The 19,562-nt window shown below is 47.2% G+C and overlaps 1 protein-coding gene across 5 annotated transcripts in view; it reads right to left on the bottom strand.

Moving 5' to 3' along the window:
- KDM2B (lysine demethylase 2B) overlaps positions 1-19,562 on the bottom strand; it is a 150,759-nt gene that overhangs the window by 97,448 nt on the left and 33,749 nt on the right. The window lies entirely within an intron of this gene.

Raw genomic sequence — 19,562 nt, 5'->3', positions numbered from 1 at the left:
TCCACCCCAGTAGCGGACACCATGCCTCTCACACCATCCCAGAGAAAAGGGAACCAGCCCTGGACTGTGACAGAAAGCCTTCAGGTTAGACCCGCCCACCACCAACAACTAAAACAAGTAAACCTTTGACCTTTCTTTGCTCTTCTATGAAATGAGAGAAGGCGTGTCTCTAGAACTTCTGCACAGAGGAAGAAATGACCGAGCCTCGAAGGGGGAGGAAACAGACACAGTGCAGCCTGCCGCATTCTTGGTGAGTTATTAAGGAAGCTGGCACCCTCCTTTGGGCCACACTTGAGATGAACATGAACCCACCATCTGGTCTGAAAGGACCCTAATTCTTCATTAGCTCGGTGACAAATACACAGTCAACAACAACCAAAGTTGAAACCCTTTACTCACCACAACCCCCGAAGTTACAGCTACCTACAGTTAGCACACAACAGCCTCAGGGCCAGCAGCCAACCTGGCCCACAGCTTGCTTCTGCTTTTTGAGACAGTATCTCCTGTAGTTCCAACTAGCCTCAACATGGTAGCCCAGAAGGGACTTGAACTCTTAAGGGTTCTCTGTGTAGCCTTGGCTGTCTTGGACTCGCTTTGTAGACCTGGCTGGCCTCGAACTCACAGCGATCCACCTGCCTCTGCCTCCCAAGTGCTGGGATCAAAGGCGTGCGCCACCGTGCACAGCTAGAATTTGAACTCTTGATCTTCCTGTCTCCCTCTCCCAAATGCTGAGAGAACGCAAGCATGAACCAAGCTTTTTTTATTTTTTTATTTTTTAAATAAAAAGTCAGGTCTCAAAAAAAAAAAAAAAGTCAGGTCTCAGTATACAGCCCAGAATGGTCTTGAACTCAAGTTCTTTCCTCACGCTCGGAATTCTGGGATTACACAGGCATACCACCATGCTTGGCCCTGCTGCTTTTTGGCCTTTGTTTGTTCCTTTTTAGAAACAGGATCTTGCTACATAATGCCCTATCTGGACCCAAAACTTGCTATGTAGACTAACTAGGCTGGCCTCAAAATGATGAAGCCAGGCATGGTAGCGCACACCTTTAATCTTAGTCCTCAGGAGGCAGAGGCAGGTGGATCTCAGTGAGTTCAAGGCCAGCCAGAGCTATAGAGTGAGTTCCAGGACACCCAGGGCTACACAGAAAAGTCCTGTCTCAAAAAAAAGAAAGCCTACTATTTTTCTTGCCTTCTGACTCTGCACGTGCCTTCAACACTTTCACACGGATTTTCTATTCCTTAATAATGAAGGCACACTTGATCCTGTCACAGACACAGCTAGCACACAAGTTTTTTTTTTGGCTTGGACAACTTCATAAGGACTTCAGGTCTCATAGAACGGAACTGCTCACAGTCCGCCTTCGCACACACCACTGAGAGACTTCAGTGTTTTCTTGACATTCCGGGTATAAAATAAACAGTCCTATTACGGAGGTTTGGGACACCCTCGGTTTGTTTGAGACTTGTATCGCAGGAAGCCGTGCAATGATTCTATGTAGAAGGCCAGAGCACGCTGAGCGCCTGTGAGCACCATCCCCAGAAGAGCATTGCTTACATTCCTAACGTCAGTCAGCGGGAGAGATGAAGGGACGCTTCACAGCTGTGAACACGATTGGAAACTTGAATTCCCAGGTCCACACGGAAGCACACTCGGCACTGACAGCAGGCAGTGATTCTGTCTCTCTCCCAGGCTGTGCTGAAGCAGCCACAACAGAAAGTGCAGCACTCGGAAAGCCTCAAATGTTTGCTCTGGTTGGGGTGGGAGGTGGGGGGGGCTGGTTCCAAGAAGTCTGCTGACCCTTGCACCAAACAGAGCTCTGGATGAACCTGAACGCTGACAGAGTTGTCAGCTCGTTGCTTTCAATGCTCCGCACCCAGCCCGAGTGAGGAACTGTGTGCCACAACAGGCCAACCAACGGCCAATAATGGTCACACAGAGGGCCTGTCATATGGTAGAAACTGGGTTATAAAATCAACTCCTTAGCTGGGAGGCAGGGGCAGGTGGATCGCTGTGAGTTCGAGGCCAGCCTGGTCTACAAAGTTAGTCCAGGACAGCCAAAGGAGGCCACACAGAGAAAGCCTGTCTGGAAAAAACAAAAACAAAAACAAACAAACAAAAAACAACTCCTCAAACATGCAGAAGATCTCCAGGGTTTTTCTCTTCTGGATTCAAGGTCTGGTTCTCACAGCAACCCTGAGGAAAAGTAGGACCTTAGAAATGAGAAAGCACGGCCACACATGGAGCTTCCCTTGAACACGCTCTTTCTCCCAATTATAGCCGTTGCTGTTTGCCGAGCGCGTCAGCACAGGCACACCCTCTCCACAGGCACTCTCACGGTCACTGCTCTCTGAGGCAGGGCTCTAATTATACTTACTGGACGCATGAGAGGCTGGACGCTTGGACAGCTAACTTGCCTGAGCATGCCCAGTCAGGACACAGCAGCTGGGATTGAAAGCTAATTCAAGGCAAAACCTTGGGCTCCGGCTCTAAACGCCATCTCGGCAATGCTGCATATTGTTATCACACGCTAAGGTTGAAAAAAAGACGAGCCTTGCCTTCAGTGACTCCAGTTTTATGTGCCTAGTTGCAGTTCTCACGACACAAGGAAGTTGACCCAAGCGAAAGCCGCTTGGTGTTTGTACTGGGAAGGTGCATATCCACCAGGGGGCGTCCCTGGGCTTTGCTGAAGATTGAGGTCACACTTGACACAATGCTACTTCTTCCCTAACAACCAAAGGTCCTGGAAAAGGTCGGCCTCAGGTTCTCAGACAGTTCCTTCTGCCTGGCAGAGAAGCCTCTGTTAGCACCCACAAATCCTCTTCCCCTTCGGAGAGCTCCTCGTCCCGTCCACCTTTCTACCCTAACTTTGTTCAGGATGCAGTTGATGGGCATCTGTTGGACGCTCGGAGAAGGGGCACACAGTGTCTGCATTACAGCCCCAGAGGCTGCTGCAGGCGGGTCAGCTGTACAGGCCACGCTCAGGTGGCTGCGTCAGACATACGTGTAGGCAAGACACTCGTACCCACTAAATAAATAAAACACAGAGCTACAAAGAGAAACCCTGCCTCAAGCGCAAACAACCAGAGCAGGGTGTGGTAGTTAGTGTATGCCTTTAATCCAAGCATTTCGGAGGAAAGGCAAGCAGACTTCTTGAATTCCAGGACAGCCAGGGCTACACAGAGAAACTCTATGTCGACAACATAAAAACAATGCATTGTATGCAATACTCAAAAAATTAATAAAATGCTTCTTACTTAAAACTACACCCTCTTCTGGCATGCAGGTGTACATGCAGGCAAAGCACTATATACGTAAAAAATAAATAAATCTTTAGAAAAATAAAATAAAAAAACAACAACTACATATAGGACCCGGCACCATTAATCCCACTGTTTAAGAGGCAGAGGCAGCCAGGCATGGTGGTTCATGCCTTTAATCCCAGCACTTGGTAGGCAGAGGCAGGCAGATCACTGTGAGTTCGAGGCCAGCCTGGTCTATACAGCGAGTCCAGGACAGCCAAGGCTAATAGAGAGACCCTTTAAAAAAAAAAAAAAAAGAGGCGGAGGCAGGCAGCTCTCTATGAGTTTGGGGACAGCATGGTCTACATAGGGAGTTCCATGACAGCTATAGCTACATATTAAGACATTGTCTCAAAAAAAAAAAATCTAACAAACAAGCCAGGTGGTGACACACCTCTGTAATCCCAGCACTCAGGGAGGAAGAGGCAGGCAGATCTCTGAGTCTGAGGTCAGCCTAGCCCACTCAGTCCAGGACAGCCAGAGCTGTTACACAGAGAAACCTTGTCTCAAAAAACTAAAAACAAATGAACAACAAAAACAAAAATAAGTAAATAAAGAAATAAAACTATAGAGCCAGGCATGGTGGGGTAGTGCGTACCTGTAATCTCAGCACTCTGGAGGTACAGGCAGGCAGATCTCTGAGCGATCAAGGCCAGCCTGCTCTACAAAGCAAGACTAGGACAGCCAAGGCTACACAGAGAAACCCTGTCTCAAAAAAGGGGGCTGGAGAGATGTCTCAGTGGTTAAGAGCACCAGCTGCTCTTCCAAAGGACCTAGGTTCAATCCCCAGCACCCACACGGCAGCTCACAACTGTCTGTAATTCCAGTTCCAAGGGATCTGACATACGAATGTACATCAAATAAAACTAAATAAAATTTAAAAAAGAAAACCAGGGGCTGGAGAGATGGCTCAGTGGTTAAGAGCACTCACTGTCTGCTCTTCCAGAGGTCCTGAGTTCAATTCCCAGCAACCACATGGTGGCTCACAACCATCTATAATGTGATCTGATGCCTTCTTCTGGCCTGCAGGTGTACATGCAGGCAGAGCACTCATATTAAAATAAATAAATGTTAAAAAAAAAAAAAACAAATAAAAAGATAACTGAAAAGCATATAAAGTGGTGTGCTATGTTTGACAAGCTTCAAATACTGCAGATGGGGACGAAGACAGTGTTACAAATGAAGTAGGACTGGTTATGGATGTTTGAGGTTAGCCTTCATTACCCGGCTCAGTTTCCTGTCAGTGTGACTGGGGGAAGTCGCAGCAGAGGGGTAAAGGGAGGCTGGAGGGGCCACTGGGGACAGGACAGCCTGTCAGTGAGCCTGAGCTGGCTGTACACCTGTAACCCCACCCTTCAGGAGGATGAAGAATTTGAGGCCAACAGGTCTCATAGTGAGATCCTGTCTTTAAAAAAAAAAAAAAAAAAAAAGGAAGGAAGGAAGGAAGGAAGGAAGGAATTATTTGTCTATTTTCCCAGGTTCACACTCAGATTTGCCACAACAACAAAAGTCTCTGAGGAAGAGTCTCGGCACTAGAAAGGACAGCTTTCAGATAGACAGAAAAAGCAACTCGGTCACAGTTAGGATGAGGTGACAAGGACAGGCTGCCACTGGAACCCAAGGAAGGTACATCCACCATCCGCATTATAGACTTGATCTGAGGCTGCCAAGTCAATGGGTTCCAGGGGAATTGTCCCAGCTCAGAGAAAAGAGTGGAGTCCCTAAGGGACCCAGCAATTCCACCCTCCCCTTCCTCGGCCCTCTCCCCACACCTCTGGGTCTCAGTGGTTCTCCGAAGGCAAAGACTGCACCCGAATCTGACAGATCGCAGCTGCAGAACTAAATCCATAGCCCCATGTCCCCTGATCTGAGGGCTCCACCGGTTAGCTCCAGAGTCAAGGCTCACAGCCAGGATGATGCTACTCAAAGTCACCTTGAAAGAAACAGGAAGCACCTATGGGCACTGACCCCAGACTCCCCACGGGGACCACTCTTCTTCAGAGGCAGCGCAGATACGTTCCACATCACAGCTCTGAAACACCATTAATCACCAGGAGGCTTCGGAGCTGGCGTCTATGCTGCTCCCAGAAGTGCCTCTCATGTGAATAACACGTGACACACTAAATGGGACACTGAGTGCGGGTCCCCACCATACTCTGCTCTGTAGTTTCTAACAAGTGAGGTCTCGGGTTTCTCATCTATAAAACGGGAATCCAAGGACCACCCCTCCCGCCCTGACAGAATTTGCCAAAAGCACTTCGTAAGCCCAATAGTGGGGGCTCCCACAAAGACTCCGTTCCAAGATGAAGAGTGTAGGTAGGAAAGGAAACCAGGGCTAGGGAGACACTGTGTGGCTCGAGACCAAACTCCCCACATCCAGATATCTGTGAAATAAGGAGTGCAAAGGCCCAGATACTCTAGACACTCATCTCTACACCTCTGCAAGCGATCCCCAGGACTGTTCCCGCGCCTGAAGACCCTGACCTTCATGGACGGCAGGCACAAAGACGTAAATCCAAGGCAGGCCAGATGGCTCGACGGGTAAGGGCGCTTGCTGCCAGTTTGATCCTTGGAACCCACATGATAGCGAGAGAGAAAGAACTGACGCTCAGCCAGGTGTGGTGGCACGCACCTGTAATCCCAGCACTCAGGGAGGCAGGGGCAGGCGGGTCACCGTGAGCTCGAGGCCAGCTCAGTCTACAAAGGGAGTCCAGGACAGCTAAGACTACACAGAGAAACTCTGTCTCAAAAAAAAAAAAAAAAAGAAAGAAAGAAAAAGAAAAAGAAAGAATAAAAGAACTGACTCTCAAAAATCATCCTCTGATCTTTATCCACCCACCCCACCCGACACGCACCATTTTAAAAGGGGAAAAAAGACACAGACAGATTAACAAACAAACCTGCTCTAAATGCAACCAGGCAAGGAAATCAGAGAAGTTGCCCAAGCTAGGGACAAGGAAGCCTTCTGGAAGGCAGAGGCTGAGAGCCAACCACAACACTCGTGCAGAGGTTATGAAAACAGATTATATGACAGCAATTTCAGTACTTCAGAGGGCAGGAGGACCAACACAAATTCAGGGCTAACCTGAGCTATAAGACCCTGTCTCAAAAAGCAAAAAACCAAAACGAAAAACAAAAATCATCATGCTCACACAGACACAGGCACAATCCTCTACTCGTGGGTCACTTTACCAGGGACAAATTACTTAGAAGCCTCAGATTTTTTTTTCCTTCTCATTTTGCTGTGGCTCTCCTACCACTGAGGTACAGCCAGCCCTGAGCCTCAGTTTTGACTTCTATAAAATGGGCATGAGGAGAGGTATGACGCAGTGGTAGAGTGCTTGTCCAGCGAGTTTGAGGCACTGGGTTCAATTCCCAAAACCGGGAAAAGAAAAGATAGAAGAGGTCCTAGACTCGCTCATAAGAGCATCTCTCTGTCAGTGGCAGATAAGACTATTAAAGACAGTCCCCAACTTATGATGATTAGACTTACGACTTTCTTACTCGATGACAGTACAAAAGGAAAACACGTTTAGGAAATGTGTTACACACTTTGAATTCTGAGTTTTGATCTGTTCCCAGGCAATTTGATACCTTTGGAAGGCAGCAATGGCCAGCCAAGGCTCCCACTCAGCCTTGTGATACGATGCTGAAGGCCTGGTACCCTGCAGCATGCGGTTGCTAGGCAGTGATGCTCAGGAGCGTGGATACAGGAAATGCATTGTAGACTCTTACTTTTCCTCTCATACAATGCTTTTATTGGTACATGACCCCATCATACATCAAGAAGAGCTTGTGTTTATTATTTAAGGAGCGGCCTCTACAGGACAGTGATCCACACTGGGAACAAACAGTAAGATGTGTGTGGTTTACCTGGAATTTGACTGCAACTAGGGACTTAACTTCACAGCAAATCTGTGAGATGAGTGAAAAGGAGACACCAGGGAGAGAATCTGAAACCCCAGCGTTTCTTGGGGTCGGGATTCTGAGTGCTCCCATCTTCATGCCCTCCCTGCCCTGCACTCCTGTCTTCTAGACAGCGGGGACCCTCCTCCACAACTGCTTGTCCTCCTGTCTCGACTTCTGTCCTGAGCTCACCGTCAATGGAGCTAGACCCAAACAGCGTCTACACCCGCACCCGAGCCCCTTTTCCTCTGGGATCCGACAAAAGCCTCGTTTAGCAAGCGCTGAAATCCAAGCCCCCGTCTGAAGCAGATGGCCACGGACCATCTGAGCAACTCAACGGGCAGAAAGCCAGTCTGAAGTCCTAATTTGTGAACTGCAAAAGCAGGAGCAGGGGAAGCTAAGAACCTTCCCAGGTTAAAACGGGAAAAGATGGCGCTGGTACTCAAATGATCTTGGAGTCCATCCCCAGCATATCAGTTAATAAGATAATTAACAAACAAATAAAAAAGTCTACATCAAAAAATTCTTATTACGTTTAGTGGGAGGGGAGTGTGTGTGTGTGTGTGTCTGTGTGTGTGTGTGTGTGTGTGTGTGTGTGTGTGTGTATGTGTCTGTATGTGTGTGCTCATACACACCTGCACCCCCAAAAAAAAAAGTGGGTCCTGGGAATTGAACTCAGGTCATCAGGCTTGGCAGATTAATTGGCTTTACCCAATTAATCATCTTACCAGATCCAAAGTCTACAATTTTAAACAAAGCTTTAGAAGGTCTGAACCAAGCATGATACACAAGTTGACGATTCCAGCCATCAGGAGACTAAAGGGAAGACGACAGAGTTTGAGGCCAGCCTAGGATATACCATGAGATCTGTACCAAAAAAGGGAAGGAAGCTGGGCAGCCGTGGCGCACGTGGATCTGAGTAGAAGCAAGTGGATCTCTGAGTTTGAGGCCAGCCTGGTCTACAAAGCGAGTTCCAAGAAGGAAGGAAGGAAGGGAGGGAGGGACGGAGGGAGGGAGGGAGGGAAGGGGGATGGAGGGAAAGAAAGAAAAAAAAGTAGACCGCCTGGGCAGTGGTGGCGCACCCCTTTAATCCCAGCACCTGGGAGGCAGAGGCAGGTGGACCCCTGTGAATTGGAGGCCAGCCTGGTCTACAAAGCAAGTTCATGACAGCCAAGGCTACACAGAGAAATCCTGTCTCAAAAAAAAAAAAAGAAAGATAAGCAGAGCTGAAGAGATTGCTCAGTCGGCAAAAGACTAGCTACATAAGCGTAAAGACCAGAGGTCCAACTTGACCCGTGTGAAAAGATGGGGGACGGTGAGTGACTGTAGACCCAGCTTAAAGGTGTAAACGGGAAGCTCTAGGGTTGATAGGAGCTACCTACTCATTTGGTGAGCTCCAGGTTCATTGAGAGAACTAGGCTAGCAACATGGCTCATTGGGTAAAGGAGCACGCTGCCAAGGCTGATTACTGGAGTTTGATCATCGGGTCTCACTCACATGGTTGAGAGAGAACTGAGAAGGCTGTTTCCTGATCTCCACACTTGTGTCGTGGCCCACAATCCTACACACTAAATAAATACATAAAAAGTCATTTTAAAGAAGAAAAAAATAAGCCAGGTGTAGTGGTGCATGCTTTTGGGGGTTGTTGTTGGGTTTTTTTGGGGGGGGGGGCATGGTTTGTTTTGTTTTGTTTTTCTTCTTTTTTTCAAGACAGGGTCTCTCTGTGTAGCCTTGGCTGTCCTGGACTCACTTTGTAGACCAGGCTGGCCTTGAACTCACAGTGAACTCATAGCAATTCGCCTGCCTCTGCCTCCCGAGTGCTGGGATTAAAGGTGTACACCACCACACCTGGCTGTGGTGCGTGCTTTTAATCCCAGCACTCAGAAGGCCGAGGCAGGCAGAGCTCTGTGAGTTCAAGGCCAACCTGGGCTACAATAAGAATCCAGCCAGGGCTCTGTGTAACAGAGAAACCCCACCTAAAAAAAAAAAAAAAGAATAGAAAAATAACATAAATAAATAAAAAGAAGGCCGGGCGGTGGTGGCGCACGCCTTTAATCCCAGCACTCGGGAGGCAGAGGCAGGCGGATAAGCTGTGAGTTCGAGGCCAGCCTGGTCTACAAAGCTAGTCCAGGATACCCAAGGCTACAGAGAAACCCTGTCTTGAAAAACAAAAACAAACAAATAAATAAATAAAAAGAAAAAAAGCAATAGAGTAAAACACCCAACATCAACCTCTAGCCTTTATATATTCACAGGAGCCTATACCCAGACACATATGTACACAGACGTGCACATGTATGCATTCACGAACACACAAAAAGGTCTTAGGATAATCAGCTGCCTCAGATTTCCAAGACATGAGAACTGACAGCCTTTCCCCTGACCTCTGCCTGCCAGGAACAGCGCCCACCTCTCCTGAGTCTCCCCAGGCCCCTCAGCACAGGACAGGACAGGATACAGACACTCGAAAGACCCGAGACAGAAGTGAGCAGAGAACAGGGAGCCACTCTCAGAGCTGGAACCTCACTAGGACGTAACTGCTCTCTCTGAGCCTCAGCCTTCCCAGCCCAGAATGCTGAACAAACTAATCCACAGGGCTGAGTGAGAAAAAAATGACCTCATGTTGAAACCATTCAACAAGACAAGCACTTACCATTATAATTAGATCAATGAACACTGAGGGAAATGATTCTCATGAAGTACTTTTTTAATAAAAGGGGGCTAAAGAGCATCAGTTGGTTGGCTCCAATATCGCTTTACAGAGAAAGCTAATACTTTACAAACAGGCTCCATAGCCACGGGAAACCGTGTGTCTCTCCAAGGTCCAGGCCCTTTCCTCACACTTAACACATCTCGGATGGGGGGCAAGTGTGGTATTGAGTCTCTTTAACGCCAGTACTCCAAAGGCAGAAAGCTGGGATCTCTTGAAGCTCAAGGCCTTTCTGATCTACATAGGCCATCAATCAATCTTCAGAATTCTCTCTTCCAAGGTGGGCAGTGATGGTAGTGGCGCACAGCTTTAATCCCAGCAGAGGCTACCCATGGAGTGGAAGCTAGCTTTGCTTCCATGAAAGCCGTGGGGTTCGGTGGGAGGGCCTAGTTAACTCTCCCGGGATCTTGGCTAGTTCTGGAGAGGACACTTACAAAAAGCCTTGGCCTGGCTCCCCGCAGCTCACTACCTCCCTGTATGGCAGTGCAATCACTTGCCACCCATATGTTCTCAAGCTATTGTGATACGCCATGAGGTGACGCAGCTGAGAACTGTCACTGGAGTGGAGCCAAATGTCAGAAACAGCATTAAAGCTCTTTCTCCTCAAAGAGGGTCTGGTTTACTTATGTCACTGCAATAAGGAAAGCTAATAGATCCCAGCCTACTCAACAAGATGAAGAAAATAAACTGAAAGGCATAAAGATTTGGCAGAACATATTGTAGATATTCTCAGATGTTGGGGGCGGGGAGAGCAGGGGGGGGATTCACACCTATAATTCTAGCACTTAGGGCAGGAGGCTATCAACAAGGCAAAGGCCAGCCTGGGCTAAGCCTGTCTCAAAAACAAACAACAATGACGAAATCAGTGTTAACAGCAGATAGCATTACTGGCTAATTTAAAATAACCTCCTACCAAAAAAATAATATTATGGGCTGGAGAGATGGCTCAGAGGTTAAGAGCACTGTCTGTTGGTGTTCTTCCAGAGGTCCTGAGTTCAATTCCCAGCAACCACATGGTGGCTCACAACCATCTCTAATGTGATCTGATGCCCTCTTCTTGTGTGTATATGTAATAAATAAAATAGTAGTAGTAGTAGTAGTAGTAGTAGTAGTAGTAGTAGTAGTAGTAGTAATAATAATAATAATAATAATAATAATAATAATAATAATAATAATAATAATAATGTAGTCAGGGATTGAGGAGGTGTCGGTGAGTAAGGACACCTGCCCTGTAAGTACAAGGACCCAAGTTTGAATCCCTGGCCCCGTTACGAAAGGAAAGGCATGCGACGGATCCCCAAAGCTACTACTGAACCTTTTTACTGTGAAGATTAATCTCACTACCAGCTTGATTGGCCTCAGAAACACAAGGAGATGCAATCCGCTGAAAATACGAATGGACTTCTGGGAAGCGGGAGATCTGAGGAAGGTGGGGCCTGGTTGGAAGAAGTGGATAACTAGAGCCCACTCTTGGGGACTACACGTTGTTGTGGCCCCTTCCTGTGACAGTAATGCGCTATCTCCAACCCACCATGAGGGGAAGCGCACCTCCACCACACATACCGCACCCCCACACTGGTCCTGTAGTCATGGGCTGAAACCCCCAAAACTGTGAACCAAATAAAGTCTCTCCCCACCAAAGTTATACCCTCAGACATTTTGCTCATTGCTACAGAAAACAAATGCCACCTATAACCCAGATCCAGCCAATGGACAGGACATTCTTCACAGCTGAATGGAGGAAAGTGGGGTCTGACTTTCACACGAACCCTGGTGCCCCATATTTGACCACATCCCCTGGATGGGGAGGCCTGGTGGCACTCAGAGGAAGGATAGCAGGCTACCAAGAAGAGACTTGATACCCTATGAGCATATACAGGGGGAGGAGGTCCCCCCTCAGTCACAGTCATAGGGGAGGAGAGTAAGGGGAAAATGGGAGGGAGGGAAGAATGGGAGGATACAAGGGATGGGATAACAATTTAGATGTAATATGAATAAATTTAAAAATACATTTAAAAAAAGAAAACAAATGCCACACATTAATAGAACGGTATGCTCACAGATTAGCATGTATGTATATATACTACACCTGTGCCCAGTGCCCTGGGAGATAAAGAAAAAAGGGCCTTGGAGACCCCAGAACCAAAGTTAGGAATGGTAGTGAGCTACCAAGTGAGTGCTAGGAACCAAACCTAGGTCTTCCACAACAACAAGCACTCCTAGCCAGGTAGTCAATTCCCTAGCACTCAACTTCTCTTACAATAAGTGTTTCTTTTTCCTAAATTACTTACTTTACTTATTTTGTAAAATAATGTATTTAATTTTATTCTATGTGCATTGGTATGAAGGTGTCAGAAGCCCTGGAGCTGGAGATACAGACAGTTGGGAGCTGCCGTGTGGGTGCTGGGAATTGAACCCGGGTCCCTTGGAAGAGCAGACAGTGCTCTTAACCACAGAGCCATCTCTCCAGCCCTCTTACTTGTTTATTTTTGTATTTTGAGACAGGGTCTCACTACATAGCCTTGGCTGGCCTGGAACTCACTCTGTAGACTAGGGTTGTCTCAAACTCACAGAGATCCATCTACCTCTGTCTCCCAAGTGCTGGGATTAAAGGCATGGCCACCACTCCCAGAATATAACTGCTTCTTTATGTAGCCTAGGCTGACCTGGAACTTCCTATCCTCCTACCTCAGCCCCCTACAGTGCTAGGATTACAGGGCATGCATCACGGTACCCAACCCAGCTTTTGCAAAAGTATCAGCAAGATTCTTGTCAATGTCATATGGACCACCAGGGTCTGAGCAGCTCAATAGCCAATGATCCTAGCATGAGGAGGCCCTGGACCAGTCCTCACATACAAAATAAAATAAATTCATAACGAAATTCAAAGGGTGATAAGGCAAGGCATTCCTGAAAAATAACGAAATAGCTGCATATGGTGATACAGCCCTGCAATCTCAGCACTTAGGCTGAGGCAGGAGGATCACCAAGAGCTCAGAGCTAGCCTGAGGTACTAAACAGTGAGTTGAAAGCCACATGGGTACAAAGTGAGATCTTGTCTCAAAAAGCAAACAAACAGACACCAGGCTGGCAAGATGGTTCAGAGGGAAAAGAGGCTTGCCACCAAGCCTGAAGACCCAGGTGCACTCTCTAAGGACCCACAAAGTGGAAGCAGAGAACTGAGCCCAGCTAACGGTCTCTGACCTGCACGTACTCCCTTGGGCATTTTCAAGGCCCCCCACACAATAAGTTAAGTATGTAAAGAAGTAATAAGTGCATATAAAACAAAAAGGACAAAAAAAAGTGGAAAGACTATTAAGTAGCAAGCCCTATGACAAAGTTACCAAGATAGTGTGCCATTTAAACTTCAAGACAGACACCAAAGGAACAGATTAATGTGCCTTGAAACTGACAGACACCGTTCCCCCCCCCACACACACACACACACACATACAAAGCACAGGCACCTGATGCCAGTGCAATGGAGAGAGGCTACCATTCATCCACATGGATTTTTTTTTTCAAAAAGATCTTGACCCCTATCTTTTCCCAGACACAAAAATCAATTCCAGATGAAGTTGAGATTTAAATGTGAAAGTCAATGAGGAGCTATTCAGAAAAATACGTGAACATCTTCCTGACCTTGGAGAGGGGGGAAAAACACTCCCAAACAAGACGCAGGAGTAGTTTAATGAACAAAGCAAAGCTAAGTCGTTTCTATGAAGACAAAGAACAACCGTGAGGCTCTGGGCACTGCCTGAGCCCCAGTTACGTGGGAGGTGGCAGAGGATCACTCGAGCCTAGAGCTTGGAGCCAGTCTTAACAATACAGCAAGACCCCAAGACCCCACCTCAAACAAAACAAACAAACCACACTCTTTTCTCTCTTTCTTTCTTTCTTTCTTTCACAGGCTCTCACTACGCAGCCCTGGATGACCTAGAATTCACTATGTAGATCATGCTGTCCTGGAACTGACAGAAAGCCACTTGCTCCACCTCCCAAGGGCCACCACACCTGCCCAAAACACCGTTTTAACTACGTCATAAGACATAATCCCAGTCAGCACTTCAGGAGCTGCAAGGGGAGGGACATGACAAAGGTGAGGCTAGACCAGACTCCAGGCCACCCTGTCTCAACAAAACAGAGTAAAACGAGCAAGGAGAAATATAAAGATTGTGCAGGACACAGGGACACATGTGTGCAATTAGGAGACTAAGGGGGTGGAATTCCAAGTTCAAGACCTTGCATACCTATGGGAGCATGGCTGAAATGAGGAGAAAAACACCAGCTGTGGGAGAGGAAACAAGTAAAACCAGAGCAATGGCACTGGCCAAAAAACGAAACCAACACACAGCTGCCCGCCCCCCCCCCTCCAGTCTCTAAATGCTAGGACTGTGCACGTGCGCCATTACACCTGGCTTACACATAGCCTTTCACCTAGCAGCTACCAGACGCCCATCAGCCAGTATCACAAATAAATCAACTGTGAAATATTCACCGGCTGGAAACCTAGAGAGCAGTGAAATAAATCCATGATCATACACAGTAAATACTGCGGACTGCCTAAGTACAAAGTTGAACAGAAGACAAAAACAAGAAGATTCCACGAACATAAAGAGAGGCAAAGACACATGCATCTGTGCTGTCAAAGTAACAGTGGCAGGAAGAGGATGGATGGGAACATAAGAGAGAATCTGGGAGCCAGGCGGTGGTGGCCTTTAATCCCAGCACTTGGGAGGCAGAGGCAGGCGGATCTCAGTGAGTTTGAGACCAGCCTGGTCTACAAAGCGAGTCCAGGACAGACAAGGCTACACAGAAAAACCCTGTCTCAACACCCCTTCCCCAAAAAAAGAGAGAGACTCTGGGGTGCTGGTCTCCATGATATATTTGGGTGTTTAAAATCAGTCAACATGCCTTTAATCCTAGCACTTGGGAGGCAGAGGCAGGCGATCTCTGTGAGTTCAAGGATAGCCTGGTTTTCTAAGTGAGTCCAGGACAGCTGGGGCTAAAACAGAGAAACCCTTTCTCGAAAAACCAAATTAATTAATTAATTAATTAATTAATTAAAAATCAGTCAGCACTATTGCCATATGTGAGCTTCCTAATACGTGTACTTCAACTAAAATGTTTTTTTTTTAAGATTTATTATTTATTATTATGTATACAGAGCTCTGTCTGCATGTACACCTGCAGGCCAGAGGAGGGCATCAGATCACATTATAGATGGCTGTGAGCCACCATGTGGTTGCTGGGAATTGAACTCATGACCTCTGGAAGAACAGTCAGTGCGCTTAACTGCTGAGCCATCTCTCCAGCCCCTAAAATGTTTTTTAAGTATAGTAGAGAAATGGAAACCTCCTCGTTTTCATCTTTAAAGGCACGTCACTGCAGACTATGACACGGGCGCACAGTCCCAGCACCTTGGGAAGCTAGAGAGGACGGGTACTTGAGCCCAGGAGTTCAAGACCAGCCTGGAAAACATACTGAGGTCTGCTTATATAAATGAAAGACAGGGCTCTAGTGAGCAGCAGATGGCCGGTAGACAAAAGCTTGACTTTAAAGCAGCCCGGAGTCTACAGCCAGAGTTGGAGCCTGAACAGCTGGTCATGCCTCCCCCCGCACCTTTTTTCCTTTCTTTTCTTTTTTGTTTTTGTGTATATGTATGTGTGTGTGGTGTGTATGTATGTGTGTGTGTGGTGTGTATATGTATGTGTGTGTCTGGTGTGTGTGTGTGGTCTGTTGTGTGTGTGTGCTTGTTTGTTATGTGGTGTCTGTGTGTGTCTATGTGTGGTGTGTATGTGTGTATAGTGTGTCTGTGTGTCTGTGTGTGTGGTGTCTGTGTGTGTGTCTATGTGTGGTGTGTATATGTGTATAGTGTGTCTGTGTGTGTGTGTGATCTGTATGTGTGTGTGGCGTCTGTGTGTGTGTCTATGTGTGGTGTGTCTGTGTGTCTGTTTGTCTGTCTGTCTGTCTGTGTGATCTGTATGTGTGTGTGGTGTCTGTGTGTGTGTCTATGTGTGGTGTGTATGTGTGTATAGTGTGTCTGTGTGTGTGGTGTCTGTGTGTGGAATGTGTGTGTGTGTGTGTGTGTGTGTATTTGTATGTGAAGGCCACAGGGTGACATCAGATGTCTGCCTCAGTCTTTCCCTAGAGGGAGGCAGGGTCTCTCACTTGAGCCCAGAGTTCACCAGTTTGGTTCCTTTAGCTTCCCAGCTTCTCCGGGAGGATCCTCAACACCTCCTGAGTGCTGGGATTACGGAGAGGTGCCACACTTGCTCTGCACTGCCATGCGCGCTGGGGGTCCACCCTCAGGTTCTCAAGTTTTCACAGCAACCGCATGCTCACTGACCCATCTTCCCCACCCTCCCGCCAGCTGCCTCAGCGCCGTCCTCCTACCAGAACGCAAATTAATGTTAGGGAGCACATCTCTGTCACTTGGAAACCCAGGAGAGCTGCTCTTTCCTCTCAGTCTACCTGTCCCCAGCCACCAGCTTCAGGATTCAGAGACATGACATGGGTGTGGCTGAGCACGGTCAGAACGGAGGTCCCTGGGCTGTCCAGGTACCAGCCTGGGCCTCCTGAGCCTGCTTTTACCTTCACAAGGGGAGGCACTGCCCAAAGCAAGTCAGAAAGAAGAAGCAAAGAAAAAGAGAAATAAGAAAAGGAAGGCAAGGGCCAGCAAGATAGCTCAGCAGATAATGGCTCTTAGAGCCTCTAAGCCCGAGGTAAGAGGCGACCTCTTGAGGTAACTTCCTGTTAGGATAATTTTGGAGCACCTACGTCTATACCTGCCTGCAGGTTACACCCTGGATATGTTACATAAGTCAAACTATTCTGTCCTGCTTAAGCCATCCACAGTTCCGTTTGTCACCTCTGTCAGTCATGACAAATGTGCTTGCTTTACACCACTCTCCAGAAGCCTGTGTGAACTGAGGCCTACAACAGACAACTCTAATACCCCAGGAGAGTCGCAGCCCCCAACATCTTCACAGCCACCAGGCTCCCCATACCTTCCTGAAGCATTTACATACATATGACAACCCCGGAAATGCAAAGCGAGCTAGGCGTGATGGCTCGTACACATAACCCCAGCATCTAGGAGGAGGAGGAGGCAGGAGGATTACTACGAGCTTAAGGCCAGCCTGGGCTACAAGGGTAAGACCTCATCTCAAAACAGAAATAAACAAAAAACACTGACACAGATGAAAGCAAGTGAGTTAGGCCTGCTTTCCTGGTCAACACAATTGTAGGTTGTTGGAACCACCTAATTGGATCCTCCGGCTACCACCTCAAGAACCTTGAGGTCCAAGTAAAAGAAAAAGGATGCATAATGTACCTGCAAAAGGCTTGGAAAGTTTCATCAGAAAGTTCTGGGAGACGGTATTACATAAGAAAGCTAAAGCAGCCAGGTGGTAGTACACACATTTAATCCCAGGAGGCAGACACGGGCGAATCTCTGCCAGCCTGGTCTACAGTGAGTTCCAGGACAGCCAGGGCTACACAGAGACACCTTGTCTTGAAAAACAAAACAATAATAGCAAAAGCAGATATAGTAGGACTTATCTATCATCTCAACACTCGGAAGGCTGAAGCAGAAGGATCTCTGTGAATTCAAGACCAGCCTTGGTGATGACGTAAGACCTTGTCTTCAAAACCTGAGAGAGGCCCATGCCTTTCATCCCAGCACTCAGGAGACAGAGGCAAGTGGATCGCTGTGAGTTTGAGGCTATCCTCGTCTACAAAGTGAGGCCAGGACAGCCAAGGCTACACAGAGGAACCGCGTCTGAAACCCCCCCAAAAACAAACAAACAAACAAACAAAAAACAAATCTAAAAGAAAAATTGTGCGAATTACTCTGGCCAAATCATCCGATATGCCACTAGCCAGCTGCCTTCAAACTCCACATGTGCAGCGCTCATAAATTGTAATCCAGTCACGTTAATACCTACTGGCATGGCCATTATCAAAATACACAGATGGGGTGTGGTAGTCCACACCTGTAACAACAAAGCTGAGGCAGGAGGATGGCAAGTTCTAGACCAGCCTGGACTTTATAATGAAACCATGCTTTAAACTAAAATAAACACAAAAGCCCAAGAAACAAAACGCAACAAACAAAAAAATACTTAGTGCCAAAAGCAGAAACCAAAACCAAAACAGACCATGACGAACGCCAAGTGTAGGCAAAGAGCAAAACTGAGCCTCCACACGGAGCACAAAATAGATACCTGACAGACAGATCAGCAGTCAGCAGTCAGTTCACGCTGCTGTGCCAGCGTCACCCTCGAGCTTACATGTTGGAATCTCAGCTTCTCAATATTGAGATTCGGAGGTGGGGTGCACTGGGAAGTAGTTAGGACCCCTTAATGTCTCCTGGGACTGATTGGTTATCGAGTTGCTATAGGCAAAGCGTCCCTTGTGTTCTGCACACCCCACCTCTGGCTTTCTGTTTCCGCCCGGAGTTGAAGCCATGCGCATTATAGTGGATGCCCACACTATGCCGTCCGACTTGCCAGTCCCAAAACCAGGAGCCAGAATTAACCTCTTCTTTTTTAAACCACTCCGTGTCAGGTGATCTGTCACAGCAACAGAAAACATACTCACGCCCAAAGACTCAACAGAAATGGGTGTTCTTAAAAACCTTTACATGAACATCACTGCACTATCCATAACTATTATTCTAGGAGGTAGAAACAAGCAAAATGTTTACCAGCGGATAAACGGATAAACAAAACGTGGCCCTTCCATACAAAGAAAACGAAGGGACCATACATGTAGGAACTACAGGGTTTGTTGGGGACAATAGTCTAGAATTGCATAGTAGTGGTTGCAAAACATCATAAATATTAAAAACAACAACAACCAGAAACCTATGAACTATAAGCTTTAAATAGGGGGTTTTGTTAAATGAATTTTATTTTAACTTTAAAAAAAAAGAAGAGCCAGGTGTGGTGGCGCACACCTTTAATCCCAGCACTCAGGAGGCAGAGGCAGAGGCAGGTGGATCGCTGTGAGTTCGAGGCCAGCCTGGTCTACAAAGTGAGTCCGGGACAGCCAAGGCTACACAGAGGAAACCCTGTCTCGGAAAAACCAACAACAACAACAAAAAACTAAAAAGGTTGAGCAAGGAATATAGCTCAGTTAATAGACAACTTGCCTGGCATTGTGAGGCCCTGGATTCAACCTCCAGTATCATAAAATTTATTTTTAATTAATTAATTATAAAGTGCCAATAATCAAAGAAAATAATCACATAGGTTCACTCCCACCCTAGTCTTCAGCTCCTCAAGTGTTCACATCATACTAAACAGCCAATCCAAATTTCCCAAGGGCCTCCAAGGCCCTGAAGACCTCGCCCTGGGGCCTCTGCCAACTCTTGTACCACTTTCTCCTTGTCATGTAAGGCTGAAATGACAAATTTATCCCCATGGCCTTTCCCCTTGCTCATCCCACAGCCTAGACTCTTTTTTTCCACAGCTGATTAAGTGATTTTTTTTTTTTTTTGAGACAGAGTTTCTCTATGTAGCCCTGGCTGTCCTAGACTCGTTTTGTAGACCAGGCTGGCCTGGGAACTCACAGCGATCCTCCTGCCTCTGCCTCCCGAGTGCTGGGATTAAAAGGCATGAGCCGCCATGCCCAGCTA

This window comes from Acomys minous (assembly GCF_964271855.1).
Source record: "Acomys minous genome assembly, chromosome: 16".
NCBI lineage: Eukaryota > Metazoa > Chordata > Mammalia > Rodentia > Muridae > Acomys > Acomys minous.
Note: the sequence above shows the minus strand (reverse complement) of the source record. Positions and strands in the feature narration are given on the sequence as shown.